Source organism: Mixophyes fleayi, chromosome 6 (assembly GCF_038048845.1).
Source record: "Mixophyes fleayi isolate aMixFle1 chromosome 6, aMixFle1.hap1, whole genome shotgun sequence".
NCBI classification, from domain to species: Eukaryota; Metazoa; Chordata; class Amphibia; order Anura; family Limnodynastidae; genus Mixophyes; species Mixophyes fleayi.
Genome location: NC_134407.1, coordinates 218,370,627 through 218,384,186, shown reverse-complemented (window position 1 = coordinate 218,384,186; position 13,560 = coordinate 218,370,627). Strand labels below are relative to the sequence as shown.

The 13,560-nt window shown below is 35.9% G+C and overlaps 2 protein-coding genes across 5 annotated transcripts in view; one reads left to right on the top strand and one right to left on the bottom strand.

Moving 5' to 3' along the window:
- LOC142159947 (uncharacterized) overlaps nt 1-13,560 on the top strand; it is a 502,572-nt gene that overhangs the window by 322,557 nt on the left and 166,455 nt on the right. The gene's annotated exons all lie outside the window — the stretch shown is intronic.
- LOC142159885 (uncharacterized) overlaps nt 1-13,560 on the bottom strand; it is a 46,474-nt gene that overhangs the window by 26,353 nt on the left and 6,561 nt on the right. The window lies entirely within an intron of this gene.

The window sequence follows — 13,560 nt, the reverse complement described above, 5'->3', positions numbered from 1 at the left end:
GCAGGTAACTCTTAAACATGACACACTCACCCTAGACACGTACTCAAAAGAGATAGAACTAATTAGTTCAAAACTTAAGAACTTTGAGAATGATACTAATTTTCAAATGACCTATACTAAATACAAAGGAGATCTTGAACAATTTGAAAAAATTTTGATAGACAAAAAAAAGAGTAAATTTGCCCGAGATCGCAAGGATTATGCAGAAGGTACCATTTTTAAATGGAATAAAAAAACCTATAATCGAAGTAAAAAAGACCATACTGACAGTTATGACTCATCAGAATTGGATATATCGGACAATGAAACTAATAACAGTAGATCTGATAATAGAGATAGAGATCCCTTCCCCAATAGAGGTCGTTTTTTAGAGAATCCTCACAGAATGGAAAAGGAGGGAGGATCAGGCGTAAGGCAATCAGGCGAGGCAGGAAGAAACCTAAGGGACAGAAGTCGTTGGGGTTGGAAGGAAAATCGCAAATTCAATCAGAGACAATGGAGGGGCAAATGAGTGATCAATCCCTTCAGATTATCAATTTATCAAATAAGATCTTAATGGAATCACATTTAAGTCTTTTGCGACGAGGTCTTTCCTTTTCCCCAGCGTCTATTTTTGATCGTTTCTGTTGGGAAAAAGATTTACATCTTTTTACCCGGAAATTGAAGCTGTCTCTGTACTTTAATAAAAACAAATTAGATTCTACTTATCATAGTGACAATGAGACAGAACCTATTTCTTGTCTTGACAGCAGAGAGGATATGGAAGCAATTCAAATTTTAGAACAACTTATGGATGAACAGAATTTAGAAGTACATATTCCTACCACTACTGAAAGACCAATTTGTAAGAAAAAATCTACCTTTTTCCCTAAAGACATTGTCTGCCCAGAAATATCAGTTTTCGAAAAACTTGTATCACAAGATCTTGATAAATTAAAGACTAGTGGTTCTCATTTTATCAACAAAAATATAACCAAAGAAGAATACTTTTGTTTGAAAGAAATGGAACTTTGGAGTGATGTGGTTATAAAACCATCGGATAAAGGTGGCAATGTTGTCATTTGGCCAGTCGATATGTATAAACGTGAGATGTATCGCCAACTAAATGACACTAATTGTTATCGCCGCCTTTTTTCCAACCCCTTGGATGATTTCCACAAAATATATAACACCATCATTAAGAATGCTCTAGAGTCACATATTATCAACAAATGTGAATATGAATTCTTACAGGTCAATAATCCTAAAACTGCTACCATATATCTCCTGCCCAAAATTCACAAAAATAAAACGGTACCACCAGGCAGACCCATTGTGTCTGGGATGGGCAGTTTGACGGAACAAGCCAGTGTTTTTTTGGATACACATTTAAGAAAATATGTTAACTGCCTACCCTCATACGTAAGGGATACTACTGATGTTTTAAAGTTGTTGGATGGTATTTCAATTGACTCTGATACCTGGTTGATAGCATGTGATGTAGAAGGTCTCTATACTAGCATTGGCCATGATACAGGTATACAGGCGGTGAGATACTTTCTACAGGACAATCAAGATTTATTATTCAGCAATTTTTTACTTGACCTGTTAAGATTCATTCTAACTAAAAATTTCTTTGTTTTTGAGGATCGTTTCTATCTACAAACGCGGGGAACCGCAATGGGCGCGGCATGCGCACCAACGTTTGCTAATCTCTATCTAGGACAATGGGAAAAAGAGACCGTCTTTAATGACAATCTTAAGAGATTTTCTGATCACATCATCATGTGGGTCCGCTATATAGACGACATTTTCATTCTGTGGAACGGTAACAAATCAGATTTTGAGGAATTTATCACAACACTTAATACTAATGATAATAATCTAAAATTAACCTATGAGATGAGTTTGGAAAGAATTAATTTCCTTGACATCACTATTAAAAAAGGACTGGGAGGTAGGATAGAAACGGATCTGTACAGAAAACAAACTGCTACAAACAGTATATTGCATAACACGAGCTCTCACTATCCACCAGTTGTGAAAAATATACCCAAAGGTGAGTTTTTGCGTATTAGACGCAATTGTACTGATATGCACGATTTTGTAATAAGATCAGATGAACTTCGAAAGAGATTATCTGAGAGAGGTTACAGTAAACGAACTATAAAAAGAGCTTTTTATGAAGCAAAAATTAAAGACCGGGACCATCTTTTATATCCGAAACTATCAAAACCTCAGTCCAACAAGATTCGATTTATTGGCAATTTTTGCCAAGAATGGAGAGATATTCGTCAGATAATACAGAAACATTGGTCAATTCTATTGAATAATGATACTCTCAAATCAGTCTTGGACGACAATGTTAACCTAACCTGGCGTAGATCTAAGAACTTAAAAGATAAGCTAGTTGATAGTCACTTCAGTAACATCAAGAAGACATCTTCTATTACCCAAGGATTTTTCAAATGTGGTAATTGTAAAGCTTGTGACTATATGATTAAAACTAGGGATTTCAAGGACAAATTTGGAGATAATCATAAAATAGATAAATTTCTTAATTGCAATTCCAAGGGTGTCATTTATGCCCTTAAATGTCCGTGCAATAAATACTACATTGGCATGACTAGCAGAATTATGAAAACACGCATTCTGGAACACGTAGGAACTATAAGGAATGCCAAATCTGACAGAGATAAATTTAAACAACTTACCTCAGTAGCTAGGCATTTCCTGAAGGAACATGGTGGCAATGCTTATGGATTACAAGCTTTTGCAATAGAACAGATACATTTGGGCATAAGGGGAGGGGATATGAATAGACAATTACTTCAGAGAGAAAGCAGATGGATTTTCCTTTTTGACTCCCTTATACCTCATGGTTTGAATGAATATACCAATTATGCATGTTTTTTGGGGTAACCAATATAACATTCAGGTTCCCTAGGCATTCACTACATTGACCTATAGAACTTTTTCTCTCTCTCTCTCCATTTTCTGAGAAGTATAGGTGTATATCCCTACTATGTCTTGCTTATACTTATATTCTGCTTCTTTTGTTATTTTTTAACCTTGAACCTCATATGTTCATCGAATAATTATAATATCCAACTTTATAAATCAAACATGGTATTATATTTAATGTGGTCAGTAAAATGCTGATGGGGCTCGCTTATTAGTTTACATCTTTTTAATGTGATTTGCATATACTGATATTGTAACACTCATCTTCATCATTTACATATTATTTAATATTTATATATTTTTCAACTACTGTGTGTGCATTTTCAGGTACGAGACCAAATTCCATTTATTATGATACTTTAATCCATATGAATCTATTTGCTCTCTGAGAATCAGTTATATTTTTGAGATCTATCTTAATAGTGGACTATCATACACATATACCATGAATCTGATTTCATGATAAGTATTTGATATAGTGTGTCTATTATATATTAATATTTCCCAAGATCTACACTTACCTTTATCTTTTACATACTATAATGTTAATACACTATATTCATTATCTATGGTGACCATCTTTCTGTTTATTGATATCCATAATACTTTCTATATTATAATAAATTCCAAATATCATTAGTTTATCTTTTTTACTCTTTATAGCCCAAAAGAACTTTGGGATTTTTCCCAATTATTGGCCAATATACAATTAATAAATTCTCATTAAAACAATATAGAGTTTTATTACTTTCTCACATTTCTAATAAACTCTCCCATGATCCAATATCATATGTTAACTTACCAATTCTATTTGCAGTTTAGCGATAGTAATATAGTTGTTTTAATATGGGATATTGTCTAATTTAGACTGGATAAATGTGAACCGCTGTATAGATATAATAGGATTATTCCATATTGATACAATCATTGGCTATTCTATATGTCAGTCATTTTCTAGACATCTGATTGGATGTCCTCGTGATAAAAGACCTGTCTTTTGCTACAATCGGCTCCTCTTGATAAAGCTTGTTCTAAAAGTGAAACGTACGTTGAGGTTATGGGTAATTGACGTCAATAGTGACGTCATACCCGGAAGTGGAGCCAGCGAGCGGTGGTGCCGCTAGCGCTCTGAGACTTTTTTGACTGTGTGCTTGTTGCTTTGTATCTATTAGGCGCTTGATAATACACTTGACTAGGGAATCCATGGCATACGTAATACTAGTCAATACATTCATATTGATGGTATTATATCAATGTTGCTAATAAGGGACCTCTGATATTACTCTATGGCATATACTGATCTGTGATATATATTTCACTTGTGATTTTGCCAATCACTACTAATTATTATTTAGCATGGGGTTGTCAATGTAAGATATCCCTGGCAAGAGCGCTTTATACATACTTTAATCAGGCAATCTTAGGTGTTTGCCACGGTCATCTGGGGCGCTTATATCAGGTTATTATATATGTTTCCACTCTGTCCTACTATCAAATATGGACACCTAAAGACATATAATTTCATATTACCTGGCTCCACTATTCCTAATTTTAACACACATTGCTCTATCTTTTTTTCACCATATTCTATCTGTTTTTAATATTTCACTTTTTTACCAATGAGGTTGTATACCATCATCTAGATGGATATGTTTTTCATATATTAATAAAGGCTTCTTGCCCTGAATTATTTAGTGGTGATTATTGAATTTCCTTTCCATGTGGATAGGAGTGCTTCCAAATACCTTCTTTCTCTAAATCCTTGTTATATTCTATTATGGTAGGGAGCACCCCCTCGTATATGTAGACCGTGATTTCTGTATATTCTGAGGTATATCCCAGCTCTGTGCAGGACATTATATAATTCTTTGAGCTTCCAATTATTACTGAGGTTCCTTCTCAGTTTCTTATGTCCAGCACGAGCATTATTTTATATATTTTCTTCTAAACATATCCCTGAACAATTACTACTGGGGACAATCAGTTTGCTAATTTTTGTATCTCTAATCCAAATAATGGCGAGTTTTAATCTCCAAGCAGATCTCAATAGTAGATGTGATAAATGGAATGATAATATTGATCTGATATTTCCTGATAAGGGTACTGAATATACAAGTCATAATGTGAATACTTGGAATGATGACTTAGATATTTTAAAAAATTTATTATTTAAACAAAGTAGGACATGGTGGAATTTAACCACCACACAGAATTATTTGAAACACTCACTAACACCACGAGGACTTAGACCAAAAGTATACCCTGCTTATCAGTTGGCTACTTTAGAGCTTAAGACCGAATGGGAGAATATTTTATTAAAATGTTCTAGAGATCTGATGCAGGTAACTCTTAAACATGACACACTCACCCTAGACACGTACTCAAAAGAGATAGAACTAATTAGTTCAAAACTTAAGAACTTTGAGAATGATACTAATTTTCAAATGACCTATACTAAATACAAAGGAGATCTTGAACAATTTGAAAAAATTTTGATAGACAAAAAAAGAGTAAATTTGCCCGAGATCGCAAGGATTATGCAGAAGGTACCATTTTTAAATGGAATAAAAAAACCTATAATCGAAGTAAAAAAGACCATACTGACAGTTATGACTCATCAGAATTGGATATATCGGACAATGAAACTAATAACAGTAGATCTGATAATAGAGATAGAGATCCCTTCCCCAATAGAGGTCGTTTTTTAGAGAATCCTCACAGAATGGAAAAGGAGGGAGGATCAGGCGTAAGGCAATCAGGCGAGGCAGGAAGAAACCTAAGGGACAGAAGTCGTTGGGGTTGGAAGGAAAATCGCAAATTCAATCAGAGACAATGGAGGGGCAAATGAGTGATCAATCCCTTCAGATTATCAATTTATCAAATAAGATCTTAATGGAATCACATTTAAGTCTTTTGCGACGAGGTCTTTCCTTTTCCCCAGCGTCTATTTTTGATCGTTTCTGTTGGGAAAAAGATTTACATCTTTTTACCCGGAAATTGAAGCTGTCTCTGTACTTTAATAAAAACAAATTAGATTCTACTTATCATAGTGACAATGAGACAGAACCTATTTCTTGTCTTGACAGCAGAGAGGATATGGAAGCAATTCAAATTTTAGAACAACTTATGGATGAACAGAATTTAGAAGTACATATTCCTACCACTACTGAAAGACCAATTTGTAAGAAAAAATCTACCTTTTTCCCTAAAGACATTGTCTGCCCAGAAATATCAGTTTTCGAAAAACTTGTATCACAAGATCTTGATAAATTAAAGACTAGTGGTTCTCATTTTATCAACAAAAATATAACCAAAGAAGAATACTTTTGTTTGAAAGAAATGGAACTTTGGAGTGATGTGGTTATAAAACCATCGGATAAAGGTGGCAATGTTGTCATTTGGCCAGTCGATATGTATAAACGTGAGATGTATCGCCAACTAAATGACACTAATTGTTATCGCCGCCTTTTTTCCAACCCCTTGGATGATTTCCACAAAATATATAACACCATCATTAAGAATGCTCTAGAGTCACATATTATCAACAAATGTGAATATGAATTCTTACAGGTCAATAATCCTAAAACTGCTACCATATATCTCCTGCCCAAAATTCACAAAAATAAAACGGTACCACCAGGCAGACCCATTGTGTCTGGGATGGGCAGTTTGACGGAACAAGCCAGTGTTTTTTTGGATACACATTTAAGAAAATATGTTAACTGCCTACCCTCATACGTAAGGGATACTACTGATGTTTTAAAGTTGTTGGATGGTATTTCAATTGACTCTGATACCTGGTTGATAGCATGTGATGTAGAAGGTCTCTATACTAGCATTGGCCATGATACAGGTATACAGGCGGTGAGATACTTTCTACAGGACAATCAAGATTTATTATTCAGCAATTTTTTACTTGACCTGTTAAGATTCATTCTAACTAAAAATTTCTTTGTTTTTGAGGATCGTTTCTATCTACAAACGCGGGGAACCGCAATGGGCGCGGCATGCGCACCAACGTTTGCTAATCTCTATCTAGGACAATGGGAAAAAGAGACCGTCTTTAATGACAATCTTAAGAGATTTTCTGATCACATCATCATGTGGGTCCGCTATATAGACGACATTTTCATTCTGTGGAACGGTAACAAATCAGATTTTGAGGAATTTATCACAACACTTAATACTAATGATAATAATCTAAAATTAACCTATGAGATGAGTTTGGAAAGAATTAATTTCCTTGACATCACTATTAAAAAAGGACTGGGAGGTAGGATAGAAACGGATCTGTACAGAAAACAAACTGCTACAAACAGTATATTGCATAACACGAGCTCTCACTATCCACCAGTTGTGAAAAATATACCCAAAGGTGAGTTTTTGCGTATTAGACGCAATTGTACTGATATGCACGATTTTGTAATAAGATCAGATGAACTTCGAAAGAGATTATCTGAGAGAGGTTACAGTAAACGAACTATAAAAAGAGCTTTTTATGAAGCAAAAATTAAAGACCGGGACCATCTTTTATATCCGAAACTATCAAAACCTCAGTCCAACAAGATTCGATTTATTGGCAATTTTTGCCAAGAATGGAGAGATATTCGTCAGATAATACAGAAACATTGGTCAATTCTATTGAATAATGATACTCTCAAATCAGTCTTGGACGACAATGTTAACCTAACCTGGCGTAGATCTAAGAACTTAAAAGATAAGCTAGTTGATAGTCACTTCAGTAACATCAAGAAGACATCTTCTATTACCCAAGGATTTTTCAAATGTGGTAATTGTAAAGCTTGTGACTATATGATTAAAACTAGGGATTTCAAGGACAAATTTGGAGATAATCATAAAATAGATAAATTTCTTAATTGCAATTCCAAGGGTGTCATTTATGCCCTTAAATGTCCGTGCAATAAATACTACATTGGCATGACTAGCAGAATTATGAAAACACGCATTCTGGAACACGTAGGAACTATAAGGAATGCCAAATCTGACAGAGATAAATTTAAACAACTTACCTCAGTAGCTAGGCATTTCCTGAAGGAACATGGTGGCAATGCTTATGGATTACAAGCTTTTGCAATAGAACAGATACATTTGGGCATAAGGGGAGGGGATATGAATAGACAATTACTTCAGAGAGAAAGCAGATGGATTTTCCTTTTTGACTCCCTTATACCTCATGGTTTGAATGAATATACCAATTATGCATGTTTTTTGGGGTAACCAATATAACATTCAGGTTCCCTAGGCATTCACTACATTGACCTATAGAACTTTTTCTCTCTCTCTCTCCATTTTCTGAGAAGTATAGGTGTATATCCCTACTATGTCTTGCTTATACTTATATTCTGCTTCTTTTGTTATTTTTTAACCTTGAACCTCATATGTTCATCGAATAATTATAATATCCAACTTTATAAATCAAACATGGTATTATATTTAATGTGGTCAGTAAAATGCTGATGGGGCTCGCTTATTAGTTTACATCTTTTTAATGTGATTTGCATATACTGATATTGTAACACTCATCTTCATCATTTACATATTATTTAATATTTATATATTTTTCAACTACTGTGTGTGCATTTTCAGGTACGAGACCAAATTCCATTTATTATGATACTTTAATCCATATGAATCTATTTGCTCTCTGAGAATCAGTTATATTTTTGAGATCTATCTTAATAGTGGACTATCATACACATATACCATGAATCTGATTTCATGATAAGTATTTGATATAGTGTGTCTATTATATATTAATATTTCCCAAGATCTACACTTACCTTTATCTTTTACATACTATAATGTTAATACACTATATTCATTATCTATGGTGACCATCTTTCTGTTTATTGATATCCATAATACTTTCTATATTATAATAAATTCCAAATATCATTAGTTTATCTTTTTTACTCTTTATAGCCCAAAAGAACTTTGGGATTTTTCCCAATTATTGGCCAATATACAATTAATAAATTCTCATTAAAACAATATAGAGTTTTATTACTTTCTCACATTTCTAATAAACTCTCCCATGATCCAATATCATATGTTAACTTACCAATTCTATTTGCAGTTTAGCGATAGTAATATAGTTGTTTTAATATGGGATATTGTCTAATTTAGACTGGATAAATGTGAACCGCTGTATAGATATAATAGGATTATTCCATATTGATACAATCATTGGCTATTCTATATGTCAGTCATTTTCTAGACATCTGATTGGATGTCCTCGTGATAAAAGACCTGTCTTTTGCTACAATCGGCTCCTCTTGATAAAGCTTGTTCTAAAAGTGAAACGTACGTTGAGGTTATGGGTAATTGACGTCAATAGTGACGTCATACCCGGAAGTGGAGCCAGCGAGCGGTGGTGCCGCTAGCGCTCTGAGACTTTTTTGACTGTGTGCTTGTTGCTTTGTATCTATTAGGCGCTTGATAATACACTTGACTAGGGAATCCATGGCATACGTAATACTAGTCAATACATTCATATTGATGGTATTATATCAATGTTGCTAATAAGGGACCTCTGATATTACTCTATGGCATATACTGATCTGTGATATATATTTCACTTGTGATTTTGCCAATCACTACTAATTATTATTTAGCATGGGGTTGTCAATGTAAGATATCCCTGGCAAGAGCGCTTTATACATACTTTAATCAGGCAATCTTAGGTGTTTGCCACGGTCATCTGGGGCGCTTATATCAGGTTATTATATATGTTTCCACTCTGTCCTACTATCAAATATGGACACCTAAAGACATATAATTTCATATTACCTGGCTCCACTATTCCTAATTTTAACACACATTGCTCTATCTTTTTTTCACCATATTCTATCTGTTTTTAATATTTCACTTTTTTACCAATGAGGTTGTATACCATCATCTAGATGGATATGTTTTTCATATATTAATAAAGGCTTCTTGCCCTGAATTATTTAGTGGTGATTATTGAATTTCCTTTCCATGTGGATAGGAGTGCTTCCAAATACCTTCTTTCTCTAAATCCTTGTTATATTCTATTATGGTAGGGAGCACCCCCTCGTATATGTAGACCGTGATTTCTGTATATTCTGAGGTATATCCCAGCTCTGTGCAGGACATTATATAATTCTTTGAGCTAGGAGACACAAGTCTCTGATTCTTAAAAAGTAAAAAAAAAGTTTTGAAAAAAAACCCAGAAATTGGCTGCTAAGCAGCCCAGACACAGCCCGGTCGCCGGGCACTTAAACTAGACTGAAGCTCAGACAGGAAGTGGGGTATAGAAGGGGAGGAGCTAGGGCTTAGTTTAACAGAAGTTAAAGTGCCAGTTCGCCCTGTCCCTATTCTATACCCCAATGTCCCCGGTGTCCCACAAAGGATGACAGAGAAATTAGTGAGTTTTATCCTGAACAAAACCATGTTACAATACAAGGGGTGCAAGTTAGTTTTTTATTTTAAGTTAAATACTGGCTGTTTTTTCATGTAACACATATACTTGAGTGCTTATTTGTACAGTGAAATTCAAAGTTGATCTAATACATGCCCTACCTCAAAAACAAATCTGCCATCACATTTTAAATTTACAACTCCCTCCAATGCAACATGATTTTGCCAAGGTGTAAAGTTACTAATTTTTTAGCTAAACAGTCACCCAATATCCTATATATTAGGCCAAACACCCTAATACTGTTCTATCTGTACGGGTTTACAACTTATCAAAATGTTTGTGAGTAGTCTGGATAGCAATCACGTGTACCACTAGTGTTTTATGAAAACAGGGAATCTCATTTTCAAAAATCCAATGTGTCCCCTTAAAAGTGGAGACATTTCTACAATACCCACTTTTTTCTTGATAGGAAAGTGAGCAAAAGTAAGTCCAGATATCCTCCTCTGAGGATGAATATTATCAGTAGACAATGACAAGACAATTGATAAGGGAGAACTTGTAGCTGAGCAGGGTGTGGGTTCCTCTGGTTTCAAATTAGTCTGATAGTAAGAAGCCTCAACTTGAAGTTTGAGAAGAATTCACCAATATCCTCTGCCTGTTCTGGGCAGTAAGATGGTGTTTCCTCTTACTAACTTTACTCATGATCCAAAAATATCCTGTTAAATATGCTGTAGTGTCAGGATAGGTGCAAATAACCTGTGATGTCACAGCTTCAAGTTAAATCACACACCCATAACCCATATTACATGTAATAACATAGATAGTTGTAGTGCTAGTATACAGATTGGATCAAATAAAAATAAGAGAATGTAATCATTACTGAGAACCACAAATATAAATATTATTACTACTATTAGTGCACAGGGAGGATCATGGATAATGTCACACAGGGTCTCATTCAGCTATTGAATCACTATGGTGACTTCCCTTGTAAAGATATATAGGAATCACCAGAGTGTGTGGGGCAGGAGACTGGTCAGATCTCTTGGCTCCAAAACCTTCTCTCCCCAATTTCTACATTCTCCTCCCCTGATCGAGCAGCACCCCATTTTCATCAAATCCTAGCAACTGCCCTGGATCAAGTGGCTCCAGCGACACTACATACTTCGCGTAGAATTCGTTGCCAACCGTGGCACACTACAGTAACACGAACTCTACAAAAACTTTCTCGTAAAGCAGAACGTCACTGGCGTAAATCTTGTGCCTCTAATGATTTCATCACATATACTGATATCTACCACTCCTATAGAAATGCTCTGGACACTGCTAAACAAGCATGCTTCCGATCTCTCATCTATGCTCAGGCTTCTAACCCCAAACACCTCTTTAACACATTTAACTCCCAAATCCTCCAACTAACATCAGCGCACAGGATCTTGCTTCCTATTTCAAGGACAAAATTGATAAGATCAGGCTCGAAATGGTATCCTCTCCCTTGACAGGCAATCGGCTCAATTCCTTTGTAGCACCCTCTGACACTCTCTCTTCATTTCTCCCACAAATGAAGAGGAAGTTTTCTACTCTCTTCTCATCTTCCTACTCTACCTCCTGTCCTCTTGATCCCATTCCCTCACAAATTGGTATGTCCCTGTCTCCTGTTCTCATTACCCCTCTAACTAAAATCTGTAATCTCTCTCTTTCTACTGGTATTTTTCCATCACTATTCAAGCATGCAGTGATTACTCCCATTTTAAAAAAACAAAATTCTGACCCTAACTCTCTCGTAAATTACCGCCCGATTTCCCAGCTCCCATGCCCCTTTTAAGCTTCTCGAGAGAATTGCCTACACGCGCATCACATACTTTCTTACAGCAAACAACCTGTTGGATCCTCTTCAGTCAGGCTTTCGCTCTCAACACTCCACAGAGACTGCGCTGACCAAGGTTGTAAATGATTTGATCACAGCAAAAAATAATAACCATTACTCTCTTCTAATTCTCCTGGATCTCTCGGCTGCATTTGACACTGTTGACCACTCTCTCCTCATACAAACGCTACAATCCCTAGGTCTTGAAGGCACTGTCCTATCCTGGTTCTCATCCTACCTATCTAATCGCTCTTTCAGTGTTGATCTCTCTGGATCCACCTCTACTCCGCTTCCTTTATCAGTTGGAGTACCACAAGGCTCAGTCCTAGGTCCTCTGCTATTCTCTATCTACACCACTTCTCTTGGAAAACTAATAAGCTCCTTTGGATTTCAGTATCATCTCTATGCGGATGATACACAAATTTATCTATCCTCTCCTGATCTCTCACCATCTGTGTTGTCTCGCATTACTGACTGTCTTTCTGCCATTTCATCTTGGATGTCTTCTCGCCAACTCAAACTCAATCTTTCAAAAACTGAATTAATAATATTCCCACCCAAAAACAGAAGCTTCCTGCCTGACATTTCAATTTCCGTTGATAACATGACCATAAATCCCACCCCGCAAGCTCGTTGCCTAGGTGTAATCCTTGATTCACAACTGTCATTTATTCCCCACATCAACTCTATATCTAAATCATGTTACATACACCTAAAAAACATTTCCATAATACGCACATATCTGACACAAGACACCGCAAAAACATTAATTCATGCACTCATCATCTCCCGCATCGACTATTGCAATTCCCTCTTTACTGGTCTTCCCAAAGTCAGACTTGAACCCCTACAATCTATTTTGCATGCAGCGGCTAGATTGATTTTCCTAACTAACCGTTTTTCCTCTGCTGAGCCACTCTGTCAGTCTCTACATTGGCTGCCTGTATTTCAACGAATCCAATATAAAATTCTTCTACTAACATACAAGGCCATCAACAAAATTGCACCGACAAACATTTTCTCACTGGTCTCGAAATATCGCCCCACTCGACACCTCCGTTCTGCACAAGATCTACGTCTCTCCTCCACTCTCATTACATCCTCCCATTCTCGGTTAGAGGATTTTTTCCGGGCTGCACCCACTTTGTGGAATTCCCTCCCTCGCACAGTAAGACTTTCCTCTAGTCTTCAAACCTTCAAGCGTTTACTGAAAAACCACCTCTTCAGACAAGGTTCTGAAATTCCTCAACCACTATCTTAATTTCCCTAGATTACCCTATTACCATCCTCTACACAGCTAACGCAAGACAACAAACCTCTGACCAACATTGCAACACACATAGCCCAC